Raw genomic sequence first — 6,000 nt, 5'->3', positions numbered from 1 at the left:
AGAATGTGTGCACTATGAAACTTCCACCCACCCACACTTAAGTTGTACATTGTCCCCAATGTACATGTAAGCTCACTCAAAAATATATATCATTCAAAAAGCAAATGTGGGAGAAAGCAATCAAAATAATACTCCCCGACTCCTAGTGTTGCATTTGATGAAGCTAATTCCATGGGGGTAGTGTTTCGACGGGTTGTGAAGCTCACACGGCTAAGTGCCTAAGCACTATGGTCGTGCCCATGACTAAGTCTCAATTCCCAAGAAGACAAGACCATCTGCACGCATACACGAGGGGGTTCAGTAAAGCTCAATAAAACAAAATATCTCGAGTATATATAAAAGATAGACAATGAATACAACTCGAGATGCAAAATGAAAATAAACTCAGAAGGAGAATCCTTTCTGAGTGAACAAGTCTAAAATAAAATGAATAAAAGAAAAAGAACTAAAAGTCAAATGTCAATGTCGCCCTCGGGCTCGGGGTGCTACTAGCTATTCTTTGGTGAAGATGCACATGGTGGGTCCACCGATCTTTGGGGTAGGGGATGGGAGGGTGCTGGGAGGAAGCGAGGGAGTACAGTATCTCAATAGATCTCGTAGAAAGTCGAACCGGGCCATAAGATCTATATACTAAGCTAAATATATAGAGCGGAGCTCCGCCATCTCGGTCTGAATCTCTCTCACAACGCTCTCAAGCCTCTCAATACGGTCATAAGCTCGAGGACCGTGTGCTGCGGGAGGTCTGGAAATCTGCGGGGAACCCTCCGTAGTATCTCCTTCGCTCCTGGCGGTCTCTGGGTAGCTGTAGCAAGAATATAGACCCCTGGCCCACATCTCCGTACCAATCCCATCATCCTGATCGTATCAAACGCAAGAGGGGTAGGCGCAAATGTCCTCTCAACACCACGTAAAGCATCCCCCAAACCCATTCCCAAAATGTGCCTGGTAATGTAGGGGCCAACAAATAATAAACCCACTCTCACAGACTGACCCTGGTACCTCAGAATATCTGCTAATATGCACCCTAAGTGAATCGGCACATTGCGGGCCATGGAGTATAAAAAGAGAAGATCCTGCTTGGTCAGAACAGATGTGTTATCAGCTCGACCTAACACAGACCTGCTGATAACTATGTGTAAATGGCTGTAGCTCGACCGGGATAGGCTAGTGGCCTTCGACAACCTCGGTTCATACTCCCCATGTCGACACAGAATCCTATACGCATGATGTGGAGACAACGTCTGGGAAAAATCCACAGTAATCGTCCATACTCCACTTTGTACACATGTATAAGTGATATACATGCGACCCGTGAGATCAGTAAACTCGGTGACACTCATGGAAAATGGATGTCCGAATGCTCGAAAGCGTATAGCATCCGTAGTGTCAAATCTCCCATGCATCAGCGAAACTCAAAAGACGCTAAAACCTCAAGCGTCGATGCACGGTAGGCGGCTCAGCTGGGTGCGTCGATGGCCTCCTCCAGCTTCCTACTACTAGCATCTCATCAATTTCATTAGCTAGATTGTCACCCTGCTGAATATCTCTCAGCACTTGCAAATCCGCGAAACAAGTCTGACCAAAACCGAGTGCGGAAAGTCTCTCAAATCGAGTCTGATGCTCGGGATTTGAGAAATCCAAGTGTAGTAGCTCGGGTGGGGTGACTCGTAGATGCTTTACTTCGTTCTTCTTCATGCGAGGTGCCATATCTGTCATACAAAAGAAGAAAATGATCAAAGAAGCTCAAAAGCAGTATACTACAGCATTACACACGGGCTTGTGGAAATTACCCACGCCCATGTGGATCTGTAGGGTGTGAAAGTCCCGCACGAGTGCACAACAATTCTCAAAAATTCAACTTAGAACCGCGTCCAGATGCTTTCTAAACATACAACATGCATTGTAAAAATGAAAATTCCCAATTAAAGATATTCAATCTGTGAAAAACAAGAGTTGGCGAAGAAGAGAGGATAAAAAGGTTACCGAAGAAATAAATGTGAAAACTTTGAAAATCGGTACGATATGTGAAGCAAAATCCTCCAAAACGAAGATGAACGGTCGAAAAGATGATCAAAAGTAGTTTTCAGGTGACTAGAGATGAAGAATGAGATGGATCATAAGGTTTTTAAGGAAAAAATCGCGTCTCTTGGAATTCTGTGCATCCACGCGGGCGTGTGGAAATTCCCCACGCCCGTGCACCCCACAAGAGAGCTTCACAGGGGTAGGTGCATGCCCCTGGGCGCTATCGGGAAAAACTCTCACTGACTCTGAATGATCTCACACGGGCGTGCGGAAAATACCCACGCCCGTGCGCCCGACCCACAGGGCAGCAGCACGCCCCTGTGGCTTTTCTGGACACCTAAGAAAAATACCAAGTGTTCCACACGCCCGTGCGGAAATTTCGCACGGGCGTGAACATTCACATGCCGATCTCGCAAAGGCAGCCACACACCCCTGTGTCTTCTCAGGATGGAGAGAACTCCACTGCAGAGTTTCGCACGGGCATGTGGAAATTACCCACGCCCGTGCGTGTTTCACAAAGTCGTCCACAGGGGTAAGTCCACGCCCCTGTATGCTCTCGGGATAATCCGCCCAACTCTGTAGGAATTCACACGCCCGTGCGAAAATTACCCACGGGCGTGTGACAGTTGCATAGTTATTCACAGGGGCAGCCGCACGCCCCTGTGCCTTCTCTGGCTGAGCTCGCAGTGCAGCTCCACGGGCGTGCGGAAATTCCACACGCCCGTGTGTTTTCTCTGGATGACTTAGAAAAAATCTGCAGGCTCTGTAGAAAATTTCTGAACATGTTTACACACTCAGAGCCTACTCTATTATTCAAATTTTACCAGTGAAAAACATGAAATAGAGCTCAAACGACCATACTTCGCCAATTCACTTGAAAACACACAATGACTTTAAAAACCCACAATAAAATCACAACACAAGCATCATAAAAATCAAGACACCAACACTTAACAATTAATTCATGCAAACAACCTAACTAAAAATAAGAAAACAGTAAACATTTGGGTTGCCTCCCAAGAAGCGCTTGTTTTATGTCACTAAGCTTGACGTACCTTGTCTTACCTCACGGGGGTTCATAGATGAAGGTTGCCCTCTTACCCATGGCTTAAAAGCATGATGTGTAGAGTCTCTTGAAGGTAGAGGGTGTATTATCGGGTTTGGGACCGCCTAGCAATGGTTCATCCAACTTCTTTGGTTCACGGATGTCTCCAACAGCCATGGAGTGTTTCCGGTGGTGTCTCCTAGCCCTCTTCATTTTCCGGAGCACCTTCTTCAAGATCCCCGGGGTAGATGGTACTTCTTTCGTCGATCCAAGCATCATTACTTCTTTATAATCCTCCTCTTGGTCGAACAAACCCTCGTATGGGTTCGGATTGAACATTTCCTGCATGTATTCATCAATAATCTCATCAGTAGTGTCTAGAAAGTATAAAGTATCATCGAAGTCAAGAGAATGCCGCATGGCTTCAACAAGGCGGTATGTGAGCTTGCCATCTCCAACTCTCAACGTGAGCTCTCAGCCGTCCATGTCAATCAATGCTTTGGAAGTCCGCAAGAACGGTCTCCCAAGTATCAAGGGTACATCCGCATCCTCATTGACATCTAGCACTACAAAAATCAACCGGAAAAATGTACTTGTCCACCTTGATAAGCACGTCTTCACTGATGCCTCTCGGATGTTGCAATGTTCGGTCCGCTAGTTGCAAAGTCATCCGAGTAGGCCTAGGCTCACCCAAGCCTAGCTTTTTGAAAGAAGGTGTATGGCATGACGTTGATACTTGCCCCTCGAGTCCGCCAATGCCATTTCTTCACCTAGATTGCCAATATTACACGGAATGATGAAGCTTCCTGGGTCTTTCATCTTGTTCGGCATGTTCTTTTGCAACACCGCCGAGCATGAAGCATCTAAAAATCACCTGAAGCACTTTCCTCCAACTTCCTCTTGTTAGTCAACAAGTCTTTCAAGAATTTCAGCATACTTAGGCATTTGGGCCAATGCCTCAACAAAAGGAATATTGATGTGGAGTTGCTTGAACAAACTCAGGAACTTCTTGTACTGTTCATCCCCTTGGTCATTTTTCAATCTAGAGGGATAAGGGATTCTTGGCTTGAAAGGTGGGGGTCCCATCTCTGTCTCTTTGCTTGTTCCCTCTTCAACCTCTATAGCCTCGGGTGCGTGTTCTTTTGGCTTCTCACTCGGAAGCCTACCTTCAACCTCACGACCACTCCTCAAAGTGATCGCCTTCACGTGCTCTCTAGGGTTGGTCTCTGTATTGCTCGGCAAGCTTCCATGTGGCCTTTCAGAGAGAGACTTCGCAATTTGCCCCACTTGATTTTCAAGATTATGCAACGAGGCGGTGTGGTTGCGAAGTGTAGACTCGACTGATTCAAACCTTGTATTTGCAGTTGTATAAATCTAGTCAAGTGCTTCTCTAGGTCACTCATTCGGGTTTCCAAACTTGAGACTCGCTTTTTCCACACGAGGGTCTTGTTGTTGTTGTTGGAAAACCCGGTGGCCCCATGGCCTTTGTGGACCTTGATTACTCCATGAGAAATTGGGATGATTCTTCCAACTCGAATTGTAGGTATTGCTATATGGTTTTCCTTGAGGTCTCATGCCATTACCTACAAAATCAACATTCTCCACCGAAGAAACATCACCAATAGAGATCGGGCAATCGGAGGGAGCATGTCCTCCACCACACCCGGTGCAATTAGTCACGGCCGCCACTCTATTTAAAGTTAGAAGATCTAACTTCTTACTCAAATTTTCCACTTGGGCCACCAATGAAGTTACCGCATCTAACTCATGTAAACCGGCCACCTTTTTCTTCTTCCTAGCATTCCATTGGTAGCTATTTAACCCCATTTATTCAATCAACAGACGGGCCTCATCGAGGGTCTTGCTACCTAAGGTACCTCTTGCTGTCGCATCCAAGAGTTGCCTTGTACTCAGATTCAAACTGTTGTAAAAGGTCTGAACAATCATCCACTCCAGGAATCCGTATTGCGGGCACATTCTCAGGAGCTCCTTGAACCTTTCCCATGTCTCGAATAGAGACTCCAATTCCAACTGAACAAAGGATGATATCTCGTTCCTAAGTTTTGCTGATTTTCCGGGAGGGAAATAACGAGCTAGAAAAGCTTCCACCATCTCCTCCAATGTGGTAATTGACGCTCTAGGTAACGAGTGTAGCCACTGCTTCGCTCTCTCCTTTAGGGAAAATGGGAAGGCTCTCAATTTCATGGCATCATCCGTCACCCCATTTATCTTCAGCATATCACACACCTCGAGAAAGCTATCTATGTGACTATTTGGATCCTCATCGGTCAAACCATTTAATTGTGTGGATTGTTGCAACATGTGGATGAATACCGGCTTTAGCTTGAAGTTCTGAGCTGTAATCGGGGGGCGTACAATACTCGACTTTGTCCCCAACACTGAAGGTTTGACATAATCGGATAATGTTTGCTGTTGCTCATTCTGTTCTGCCATGTTTTCAGATCCTTCCACTTCCAAATCAGCTGGATTAGACTGTTCTTGTACAGGCTCTTTCCCTTTTCTTCTAAATGTACGTTCAAGCTCAGGATCTCCTTCAATCAATGTTGAGGGATTCCCTCAGGTCATAACCTAGAGCTGCACCCAAAAAGAAGGAAAAAGAAATCAGAACGATGATAGAATAAGAAGATAGGAAATAGAATGTATGGTGAAATATCTAAGAAAATAAAATGCAAAGTATCTCTAAACGCCTATTCCCAAGCAACGGCTCCAAAAACTTGACAAGATCCCCTTGCGTATATCCCGCAAGTGCACGGGTTTGTCGAAGTAATAATCCCGGATGAGCGGGTATTGAATCCACAGGGAATAGGGAATAAAAATACTTAATTGGATTCTTAGCTATGTGAAAGATCAATGATGATAAGTGTGACAATGATTCAATTCTCAACAATAAAAACAACAAGTAAGAGAGCAAA

At 45.4% G+C, this 6,000-nt stretch overlaps 1 non-coding gene across 1 annotated transcript; it reads left to right on the top strand.

Annotated features, from left to right (window-relative positions):
- The first annotated feature begins 5,024 nt into the window (after positions 1–5,024).
- LOC120253522 lies at positions 5,025–5,131 on the top strand. Its single transcript, XR_005534304.1, has one exon. It is a non-coding gene; the product is annotated as a small nucleolar RNA R71 (small nucleolar RNA).
- Positions 5,132–6,000: the final 869 nt, after the last annotated feature.

The sequence above is a fragment of the Dioscorea cayenensis genome, unplaced genomic scaffold (assembly GCF_009730915.1).
Source record: "Dioscorea cayenensis subsp. rotundata cultivar TDr96_F1 unplaced genomic scaffold, TDr96_F1_v2_PseudoChromosome.rev07_lg8_w22 25.fasta BLBR01000111.1, whole genome shotgun sequence".
Lineage (NCBI taxonomy): Eukaryota > Viridiplantae > Streptophyta > Magnoliopsida > Dioscoreales > Dioscoreaceae > Dioscorea > Dioscorea cayenensis.
This window is presented reverse-complemented; position numbering and strand designations above follow the sequence as displayed.